The 12,519-nt window shown below is 33.1% G+C and overlaps 1 long non-coding RNA gene across 1 annotated transcript; it reads left to right on the forward strand.

Moving 5' to 3' along the window:
- Window positions 1-3,305: 3,305 nt before the first annotated feature.
- On the forward strand, window positions 3,306-6,980 carry LOC119068806. The gene is made up of 3 exons (XR_005086226.1): window positions 3,306-3,440; window positions 3,547-3,882; window positions 6,810-6,980. It is a non-coding gene; the product is annotated as an uncharacterized LOC119068806 (long non-coding RNA).
- The last annotated feature ends 5,539 nt before the right edge of the window (window positions 6,981-12,519 follow it).

Consider the following 12,519-nt stretch of genomic DNA (forward strand, 5'->3'; position numbering starts at 1 on the left):
TTAATTTTTTATTCTTTATTTGTAGAAAATTTAATCGGGTGTTTGATCTAACGCTCGAAACGGATCGGGTTCGGTTTGACCGGAACGCGAACCTGATTTCGATCCAAACCTAAATCAGGATTTACGATTCGGCTTGCATCTGACCTAAACCTGAATTTTTAATTTCGAGAGGGATTCTTCTGAAAAACAGAAGACCGAAATCGGACGCATTTTCTATTGGAATTTTTAATATGTGCGTGCCCAGTAAGGTATTTGATCCCAGAACCCGAAACCATTTACAAAAAAAATTCTTCGAAGCTTGTGTGGCTGGTAAGAGGTCATCAAACACCTAAAACTTGCACAATTCTTACAAAAATTTCTCCAGATACACGAGCCGTACAGGGTCGTGTGGGGTGTCATTAGAAAGGTCGGGCAGATAGGGTCTTATTGGATTTTTAATTCATCCACACTGAGATATTTACAGTTTAAGTTTTCAACCGAAAAAAGGCTGAAAACTTACACTTTTCTTACAGAAATTTGTCAAGGTACACGAAACGTACATGGTCGTGTGGGGTGTCATTAGAAAGGTACGGCTCGTGCAACTGGAGAAATTTTTTTGAGAAAAGTGCAAGTTTTTGATTTTTGGTGACATCTTACCACACAAAGCGAAGCCACACAAGCTTCGAAGAATTTTTTTGAAAGTGGTTTTGGTTTCTGGGGTCGAACACCTTACTGGGCACATATAAAAAATTCCAATAGAAAATATGTTCGATTTTGGTCTTCTGTTTTTCAGAAGAATCCCTCAATTCGACCTGAACCTGAAATGGTTCAACCCGAACCCAGCCTAAAACTGAATTTCGATTTTCGGATTTCACAGGAACCTGACCTGAACCTGAAATTTATCAGGCCGAGTACGACTAGCCCGAAATTGAAAATTTTTGTTCTTTATTTTAGGTGTTGTATTGAGGAGTGTGTCGCTTCAATTGTTATTTGCTCGTCGTTTAGTTTTTCTTTCAGCGAGAGATTGAAAAGAAAAGCTGAGATTAAGATTTTCACTCCAGAAATCTGTAAGAATTTTCTACGACTTCTTCACCAATTTCAATTTTCAAATATAAATTACACATTTTATGTACATTCGGTCAGCGTGTTAGATACAATAATTTATACATAACACGTGCTGTATATTTCTATACCTGAAAGTTTGTGAAATATAGCGTTGGTTTTTTCGTCTGAGATACTTACGGTGTGGGTCCTGCACGTTGAACATTCAATGTGAGGAGAAATGGAATCGTCTGCAATACGAAAAAATTAGCGTAAATTTAGGTATACTCCCGGTAGCTAGCACAGAATTTTCATATTCTAATAAAGGTAAATTTTAGAATTATTTAGTGTGTTTCTATATTTAGACAAGATATTGATGCAAAATCACAGATTCACTGTTAACATAAATTTATTTGACTGCATATGAGATCAGATTAACCGGAGATGATAAAGATGATCGCATAAATTTGTCATCGTTGGCGATATCAGATGAATAGATGAAATAAAAAAGAAGGAACTTTTAAAGAGAAAGCTCTGAGGAAACAGTTTTTAGATGAAATGTTTTGTTGTCATAGCTATAGTGCTACACGCAACAAAAAAAAAATTGATCTCTAAATTTGGTCATACGTACAATTCGTGGTGTCGTCGGTAACAAGTGAACAACACCTTCTGGTAAGTCATTTAATTATTTTCTCTTCAATCTCAAAACTGTTTATTCATTTGATTAACAAGAAGAAAGGAAAAAAAGACGAAGAAGAGCCAACCAAACAAATTAAATTGAAATTCAGCAAACCCATCTTAATTTTCTTCCTATATGCACTACATGAAGTTATATAAATACTTACTCCCGAAATAAACATTAGGGGTGGTCGACTTATTTCAATCGATAATGGATTGATCCAGGAAAAAGTCGTGTTGGTCGAAATTATAAAATCTCATCATCTTCCGGTTGCGAAAAATCAAAGTTTGAAAATGTTAGGGGATGGACAGTATTCTATTTAAATCTTCAAAATTAAGTGTTCCTTTTATATTCTTCTGGATGACGTTTTTTATCTTCAAATTTCGGGGGCTGATTTAACATGCAAAAAATAAAAAAGCTGAGTGAGTTTGCTGGTCGACTTTTCGTGCGGCATCAAATTTTCTCGAGGTTCGATTTACTCAAAATTTGAATTGCCTTTTTAGGGTAAATTATTTGCAATCTTTTTTCTTTTAAATGTATTTCAATAATTAGATAATTAGTAATGAAAACACAATTAAAACCGACAGATTGTAAAAATTAGCCGATCGAGAAAAGTTGATGATTTTTTCATTTGCAAAAATTTTCGAAAAATTTGGACATTACAAAATGCGCCAATTAAAAAGTAGTTTTTCTTCTTCTGTATTCGCTACCCCTAATAAACATTAAAGTGTATCCAGTTTTGTCTCGATACCGGAAATTTTATAATGTAAACAAAATATTGTTACCAGTTTTGTACTTAATATACCAAGATTCGCCATATATAAGAATGAGAATATTGTGTGTAGTCCGATGGGTTACGATATAATCAATGGTGATTTTTTTTCCTTCATTTCGTACGTCACGAGGTGAGTGCACTGTCGGATGTTAGTGGGTCAGATTTGTATGCGGTCGCTCACCTTTTGACTTAACCATAGAAGTATATAATACGTAACAACTTCTTCTGTGCGAATATTTTTTTAAAGAATAATTCTGAAAATGGTTCTGATTGTATGGTGTGTACGATGGTATATGATTGTGTATGAGAATATAATTATTATGTAAGAGTTAAACTCGATGTGCGTACAGAACATTGTAAAATGCAAATGTAAAAGCTTGAACTAGACTTCATGGCTGAAGTATGAAAATTCCAGTAATTATTCCTTCTGTATGCTTTGGTATGAGAATATAAGGTATAATGGATGGAAAAAAGGCTCACGTAACGTAAACGCGACACACTATCGAATCCGTTAATCCGATAAATTTGTTTCTTCTCCGATAAATATATTCAGCATTTCATATGTATACAAGTACACTGTGTGCCATCCACACAAATTCTCTCCCTTTTCGTTCAATAATTCACGATTTTTAATTGAATGTAATCAACTTGGGATCAATTCAATTTGTCGTGAACTCTATCTCTCTGAATATATTGCATCCGAAAAATAATAATAAAAATAAAATTAAGAGTCGGTGCAACAATCATATATTTCCGTACTGGAATATTAGAGGAGAGGAGGTATAAAAAAACGTAACTGAACTTTCAAGTTAGTAGAACTAGAACCGTTCAACTTGAATACTGCCATATTTATTAAATTAACGGAAAATTTTCTTGTTTTGTAATTTGATTTTCAAATCCAATTGAAAATTTATAACGATTAGCCGATTAGCTAAAGTCATGTGTACCGTACATGTGTCGTACCGTGTAAGTGAAACTATTTCTACTTTCTGTTTATTAAAAGATTTTTCGAATTGAAATTTGCATATTTGAGGACATCGAAAACAATAACGATTATTCTAATGATTGCCAGTTTCCCGTGTAACCAGCTAAAGCGCATAAATAAAGCACTTTCTTTGGAAAGTCCACAAACATTTCGAATATTTTCTTCAGAAAAGATTTTTTTTTCTTCTCTCTCTCTCTCTCTCGATCTTTTACGATAGGACAGACAGATGAATGATTTGTTAGATGGATTAATTATAACTTTTGGTTTATGTTTTACATTTCACAGTTTTCAGTGTGCTAAAGCTACGGTACACTTTCTACTGATTACCACGAGAGAAACTCAATATAAATCTCAGCTCATCACTTGCATGAATGCTTCCAGTCCTAAGAAGATGGATTTCAGTAAGAGTTTTACCAATTTCAGGTAAGTTCATCGAACTTGAACTATCACAAAAATATAATGTTTTTTTTTTTGCCGAGCCGGCAATGCCGACATATAAATCAACGCGCTACATTCATACATATAAATAAAAAAAATGTGTCTATGTTTCAACTCGCATACAAAAACTCAAAGTCTCACTGCTTTTTTTGCCAATCATGTAATGAAGAGAAATATGGACAGAATGTTTGGGTTTATAGTTCTTTAAGGTTTTTGGGGTACAAGGTTTCGAAACAGGATGTGGATAGACACAATTCGATGCATAATATAGCTGCGAATCTAATCGACAAACATGATGTCACTCTACTGAAATATTGTGAATCCGAAATCAATCGATTTTAGCGAGCCGGTTTGCATGTATATATTGCTGGTAGTAAAACAAAAGAAAAACTCAAATCCACCGGTCAAATGGCTTTTGAATGGAAACGGTTCGATGCATAAAAATGTATTTGTGAAAAAGCTTTTACGAGATGAATACACGTGCGTACGAGCATCGCTTGAATTTAGCAAAGCCGCTTAGCATTTTCTTCTTCGCTTGTTAACGAAATATACAACACATCGTCAAATGCATTCATTTTTCGAGCATGATGGGCATTTTTTGTTGTAAAATTTCAATGGCGGAACTAAATGTTAACAATAAATTGTACAAACAAAAATCAACAACAAATCTAACTATATGGGAGCCAATCATTTCATTCATATCCAATATAATTCAAACACAATAATATATTAAAGTTTCTATTTTTGCTGTAACAAAAATATTGAATAGAGAGAAGAAAAAAAAGAAACACACACACACCACACACACAACGTAACTTACGTAACATTTTCATGGCATGAAAAATCAAAAACGTAAATAATAAATTTCTTTTTGGAGAAATGTTCAACTTGACCTCAGCGGTCCGCGCACAGAGCACACACCATTCACTCTATTTTATTTCGTTTTTTACGAGCGACCGATACACAAAATATCGTAAATAACAAAAAAATATCAGTTGATTTATAAAACATTTTCATTTAAAATTACTTTTTTATGTGTTTTTTCTGTGCATTGACGCCGATAATTATGTTGACGAAAAAAAAATTAATTCAATAAATAGTTTTGCCTTAGTTAGGGGATTTTGCAATAATACATTTTAAGGATGGGTCCAGGACGATTACAGGACATTTTCCTGCATTTCACTAGACTCTCTAAATACCACGTAAAACTATGCAAAACCCACAAACATCCAACGAAAAATGTGTAATGGTTCGTGTAGTAATAAACTTACGTAATTGAATCCTACAATAGGCGATCCGAGTATTTATTTTCAATAAACTCGTAAAATTACGTAAATAAGGAATAGTTGTTTTATATGGACCTTTACGACTGCAGAATTGGATGGGCCCTTGATCATAACAATCCTGTAAGACTTTGAAATAAACTAATAAACAGCCTCGAGACAGCGATTGTTGTACGACTCTGATCGCATGGTCTACGTATTGTGCATTTCTTCTCTTATCACTTCTTAAAAAGTGGTTCAAGATAGCTCAATATTTTTGAAATACAAACTTGATGTACGAATATTGAGCTACTTTGACCATGATGGTCAAGGATCAAACAAAATATCAGTTAAATCTACTGTCATTCCGTCGCAAAATGTTCATTGCATTATTTCAATGGTTACATTGATGTACCTTGGATCACAAGTGACAAGAAAAGGATGTCCATATAACTTTTGTCGCTAATGTAAAAAAGTACATGAACAGACTAATGCATGACACGTTGCGAAATTGATTTTTTTTAATCAATTGAGTGAAACGACTACACATCTATTGACACAAACAAGCACTTATCGCAACTTGTTGTATAAATTACTATTGTCTCTTATTCATTCATCAAGGTTGATGAATTTGGAATGTGATTGAATTTGCACAGCACACTTATACAATTTTCGGTTCATATCTAATGTGGTACAAATTTAAATACTTAGTAAAGATTGACGAGACAAAGGCTCCAATTACTCAAAAAAAAACAATGTCGGGAATTCATGCAACTTCTGCGAAAATGACGTAACGTCGAGAAAAATGCAGATTTGAAATCCACATCAGTCTTTGAATCCTTCATCACCCATCCCATCATACTTTTTAGTGTTTTATACAAAAATTTCTAGCATCCAATCTCTAATTGAGTCACAGCGTGTGACCTAATCAACAATAAATATTTGATTTTTCAATAAATTGTTAGGTGGTAATCTGACGTCTGATTCATCATGAAAAAGACTATTGACAATTCCTAATAGTTTCCCTTTCCCTTCACTTAAATGCGGTGCAAAGTTGCTCTAACATCCGTAAGTAAAATTGATTGATATATTAAAAGAATGCATATCCATGCTTAAGCTAGTCTCCTTACTATGGATATACTCAAAAAATAAAACTAACAATGCACGCACATGCATATCCACAATACAAGCGTAGTAAAACACTGATTCGTCGTTTTACGCGATCATAAATTAATAAGAAAACACCACAAAACCGGAAGCAAAATTGTATTAATCAAAATTCTTTCACTCTGCGCAACTAATCAAGTGATGTTGGTTTGTTGTTTTTTTTTGTTTGTTTGTTTGTAAGTCCAGGTATTTATGGTGTAGGAATGATTAAAGAGAAAGTTGCAAAATTGCCAACTAAATTTTTAGTTATAAGAAGTATGAGTAAGTCATTATTGTTATTATTATTTGATATTATGAAGTTCATAAAATACTTTCATCATAAAATAAGTGTGGTGTTGTTGTTGTGTTGTGTGCTGGAATCGTTGTTAGTTAAATGCGTAATTAATTGAAAAAGATTTAGTTTTTTTTATTTACATTTTGAAAGAGAACTATGATACCTATTCAGGCGATAGCTGCTTTTCAATATGTTCGTTTCAATTTCAGAACGATCGACACTTGAACGGTTTGGAGGAAAATTTGGGTTTTGAGAAAGGTAATGCGAAGACGTAAAAAACACTTGACAAACAATAAGCGCCTCTCACCTACTTATTTTTACCTTCATTTATTAATTGCATACCGATCTGCTGTGCGTTTTATTATGTGGCTAAATTTGTCTGTATGCTGATGGACGCGTTACTTAAACAGTTTAGTGATGAGAGGGTGGGTAGCCCACAACCAGACTCGGATTTGAATTGGTTTTGAAATTATAGCCCAAATCCACCCGGCACATTCGAAGAAATTTCAGAAAATATTATTTCATGTTGCGAAAAACTCGAAGAACGGAAAATTTTAACATGAAGAAGAAGAGCTAATCTCAAAACGTCGTCTTAAAATAGGGCTGACAATGGTTTTTTATAAGTTGCCGGGATAGGGCGGGTTCACAGGTTCCGTTTCAGAAATACGAATTGGGAACGGAAAAAACCTCAAGCCGCTCATCTGTACTCCCATATACTTAACACTTAATTACAGTACGTACTCGTCTTGACACATATTGGCTAAAAAAAATTCTCGGAAAATTAGCTTCACAAAGGACCGAATAAGGTTCAACACGAAAATATGTTGTGAAATCATTTGCGAATTATTAAAAAGAAATTACGGAGAAATTATAATTGCATTGGGTTAATATACGAGAATGCGAGACTGTAAACAGTTCAGACTAATAAATCAAACGACCGACCAAAATGTCGGAAATAATACTAAATTAAAAATTATTGTTGGAAGTCTTTTGCTAAGTTTTGTCTAAGTATAATTTATATAGTCATCCGTCCCATCAACATCGCAGCGCAACTAATAGTTTTTCCGGATTCGGTAAATTTAACAACACAAATTGGAATTATATCGACGAGCAAAAATTGATGAATGTTTGTCCCCATAAAATGGAATAAAAACGAGTTTTTCACAAACTACCGATCACCAATTCTACAATGAATGGCCCAATTCTTTTGTATATCTACAAAAATATTCAATAATTTTTATTTCGCTAAATTGTTTGTTAATTGTCTTTCATATTACGAACGATGATTATTACGAGTATTCTCTGCACACATATGTATCGGGTCTAACAATATTCAATTATATATTGACTACAAGACCGGGGCAGACTGATTAGTTTTCGTTTCGTATATTTAAATTACTTAAACGACAACAAGATTAGGAGCCACATCGAAATGATATTAAGAAAATGATTTTTAACCAGGCGCTTTTGTGAATTTGGGGTAATCACTCTACGGGGTCTACCTGAATTTAAAAATCAATAAAATTGAAATGGATAGAGACATGTCTTTGTTTTTCGGATGTAATTAACGTTTAATGGATACACCGTATCGTATTCGGATATATACCAAACGTTACATCGTATGCGCATTCTTTTCATAATATTTCTGACTAGAAAATGTTGTCAATATGTTAATCGACTTTATATAGTAGCAACTTCATTAATTTGTTTAATATTACACGATGTGTTCTACGAGTAATGGAAGTGGCGGTGTCAATCCATTCCGCATTGGTAAAATTGCCATTTTTCGAGGCAACATTAAACAATGTAACGCAAACGAAGAACCAGCAAAAAAAAACAAAGCACACGATGTGTTCTACGAGTAATGGAAGTGGCGGTGTCAATCCATTCCGCATTGGTAAAATTGCCATTTTTCGAGGCAACATTAAACAATGTAACGCAAACGAAGAACCAGCAAAAAAAAAAAACAAAGCAAAACAAAGAGACAACATTTGCATTTGGTTACATTAGATTATTGACTTTGGTCATTTTAAATTCATATCCACACACATCTATCTCTCTATAAATATCATATCCAACATAATAAAATGCAAGCAGTCGAAAATTTCAGCTATGTCAATATTAAAATACACATCGGTATAGAATAACTAAATTGATATAAAAGAATGACCTAATTTTAGGTCAACAGAAGTCTGCACATCGTATTTTCTCAGGTTACTTCCTCATTGCTGACTTATCATTTCTCTCTTCACTTTAAGTGCGTTTGTGTTTGGCATCGATTCAACATAATGTTCTGGTGTTCACACATACACAACTGCATCTACCTAGCTGGGTATATTTATTTTGCAAGCATGTGTGTTAAACCACGTTGAGTTTTTCGTTAGACAACTCAGTGTGTACCCAGTAATTACATCTTACTTATGTGTAAGACGTTATCACACTTAAATGTAAAGAAAATTTGTAAGATTATAGTGTTTTTCGATGTTATTTCTTTGTTACATCAATTACAAACTCATTCATGAGTATCGGTTAGTATATCCGTTCTTCAGCAAATTAATCTCTGTTTTTTTATTGTTTTTTTTTCAAGCTTTTAAGGTGTCTATTACAAACAATTCTAAATGAATTGTTCACGATTTTTCGTTATATATTGCCTTAACGCATAAAAGAGAATTAATGACCATTGGTGTTGGAGATTATTAGTGTCCTTTTACAATAACGGATTTAAATTGGTTTTGATATGCAGATTGAAATTATGATTGCAAGCTAAAAATGAGGAAAATGCAACCGTTTCTTCAACAATTCGAACGTGATTGTAAAAAATTCCATTTAATTTGAAGCAATAGTTTTCAACATTGTAAATATTGCGAGTCATTTCGAATACTTTGGAGAAGTTGATACTCTATGGAGTTAGAATTCTAGTGTAGATAGAATTTCAAGAGGAGGTAGTAAGTGATCCATGGGAGTTAGCATTCCAGGTGAATTACAATATTTGGGAGTTAGAATTCTAGAAGAGTTACCATTCTAGGCGAGTTACTGTTCTAGGGAAGTTAGAATTCTAGCGGAGTTAGGACTCTAGGGGAGTTAGAATTCTAGAGGAGTTAGAATTTCAGTGTAATTACAATTCAAGGGCAGTTACAGTTCTATGGGAGCTCGAATTCTAGAGAAGTTAGACCTCTAGAACAGCATTGTAAATTAGAATTCAATGTAACTCGTATAGTTCAAGGCTCGAAAAGTTGAAGCTCCAGAAAATCTAAAGTCCGAAATGATCGTTATACTTCAAACAGAATACTATCTGATTGACTAGTTTTTCGTGGCACTGTACTTGTCTACTGGAGAAGATTGGTTTGTTTTGTACGTTTCAATTCAATTAAACGATTCAAACATTCATAATTACTTTGTCGGTAAATGAACCTGGAAGTGTCCATAAGAAACGCCGTACATAATGCTCATACTTCTTTATGCATTTTTATAGTTTATTTATTTTCCTAATATCTTAAAGTTCAAATTTTATTGTTATTTATTTAAGGAATTTTTTTTACCTGAGCATAACGCGCCGAACAATGCTTGCCATTCGTATTGCAATAATCGTTCGAAAAATAACATTCATTTATGGGATCGAGAGTCGATAAATGCACAATAAAAAAAAACATGTTAGTTTTTACTTTCAACCCTACTATATTCGAATATAATCGGTTCGCATCTACAGTAGGTAAATTTATTGGTGAAAGGTGAAAACGAAAACAATCAACAAATTTGCTACAAAAAGTTTTTTTTTCTTCTTCTGGTGAGTGTTTGTTTTTATGCTTGTTCTGATCATCGACATTTTTGTCAAGATTTTATTCTGATAAATTATCGTCATCGTTTGTTTTCTTTTTCGTTCTTGTTATTTGCTATAAAAATTGATGATATATGATAGTCGGTACGGATATGTACGGACACATTTTACCGCAATAAAAAGCAAGGTGAAAATAGTTTTCCTTTACATTTAAGACAAAAGACTTTTGTGAATGATTTAAAATTTCTGCTCGAATCGATTGAGTTAAGCAAAGTATTTTAGGGAGGAAAAAGTAAAAACAAATTTTGCCAGTTGCAACGACTAGCACGTAAGTGACAGTGAGGTAAGAAATCTGACAATATCCCCCGTATACTTCATTTCCTCAAATGCACAAGCATCTACAACTGCATGTTGGAACCGATGTTGGAACCGTTGCATTTATTGATCAAATCAACACATTTTTTGTAGATACACACACATGGTCTCTCCATGATCAATAGATCGGCGAATAGTTTTGTGTCTATAAAATAAAATATTGAAATGTAATCTAATCTGAAAATATGAAAATTAACTTTCCAGAGCAACCTAACACCAAATACTGAAAACGAAAGAAAGAAAAAAATAATCGAAATTGACATAACTGCGCTAACTGACTATATTCCACATATTGCGTATATATCTGTATATAACTAACTATATACTCACCAGATATCAATAATAAAAAAAAATATATTCATCTATATCTCATAAGCGGCGCTTTTGTTTATAAGCTAAACACATGTACGCATTAAATGCAATGCGACGACACATGTCCATTATGCTGTTCCTAAATATTTTCATATGCTCTATGTTTATCGTGTATACATATACATATGACATATACCTCACTCTCGGTGTTATAAGGTATGATAGGAAATATTACATTCGCTCACTTAAAAAAAAAGTTTTTTTTTAAATTAAATTATTTTCTGAAAATTTTTATTGAAATGCAAAGACAAACAAATCAAATTGTAATGGAAATGTGAATTAAATATTTGTTTATATTCTCGGATATTTCTTCTTCTTTTTTTCCACCAAATATTTAAACTTTGTGTCTGATATGAATTTTGGTCTCGAAATAAATTAAGTGATTTCCGAATTTTCGGTTATGGACATACAGTTAAGTGGCAAAATTGGGTTTATGATCGAAGGAACGTTACTGTTTTTGTAACGGACATATTCTGATTATTTCTACCTCAAATATTACTGCACCTGAAATCTAAAATTGTGCTCTTGCAACTACGGGTATTATCATTGTCGGGATGCATTGTTCTGTTTCATATTAGAAAAATTTAATTTTTCCAATGTGAAATGAATTGCCAACGAAACTGAATTCGATTCTGATCAATTCAGAAAATATTGATTCGACTGTGACAGGATACATGTATAGATAGGTTTATGAATGTAAGTCTCTGTTGAAAACTTCACTTAAATTACATATCATTCCGAGCTTACGTTTTCTATTGTCTATTGCACCAAAAATTTTGGAACGAGAAATTGCACAAAATTTTTACATTCGACGAAGCACAAAGGGACACAAATTGTGGTAAACGTATTAACTGTATTCCGATTTAGCTTTGTTTGAAAATTTTATTTACAAAAGTTGTCCACCCCTTCAACTAACTTTTAGTGTAATTTGAAGTAGAGCTCACAGCTCTGACTCCGGGGAATGTGGAATATTTGGCTAATGAGATGTTTTTCTGGTCCGGAAGGCTTAAATTTTGGACCCCTTTCTTTTTTTAGAATTTTAAAAAATAATTTAGGCATGGGGAGCGAGTCATTTGTACATATGTACGAAAGCGATGGTTAAAGGAGTAAAAAAGATATACAGTATACACCATCAATCTCCTCTCTTCTAACCATCGCTTTCGTACATATGTACAAATGACTCGCTCCCCATGCCTAAACTATTTTTTTAAATTCTAAAAAAAGAAACGGGTCCAATATTTAAGCCTTCTGGACCAGAAAAACATCTCCTTAGCCCAATATCCCAAATTCCCCGGAGTCAGAGCTGTGAGCTCTACTTCAAATTACACTAAAAGTTACTAAATCAGTTCACATTTCAATCGTCCACCACAAATTTCCGCTAAAAACTGAATAGGAAA

This window comes from Bradysia coprophila (assembly GCF_014529535.1).
Source record: "Bradysia coprophila strain Holo2 chromosome X unlocalized genomic scaffold, BU_Bcop_v1 contig_20, whole genome shotgun sequence".
Taxonomy (NCBI): Eukaryota; Metazoa; Arthropoda; class Insecta; order Diptera; family Sciaridae; genus Bradysia; species Bradysia coprophila.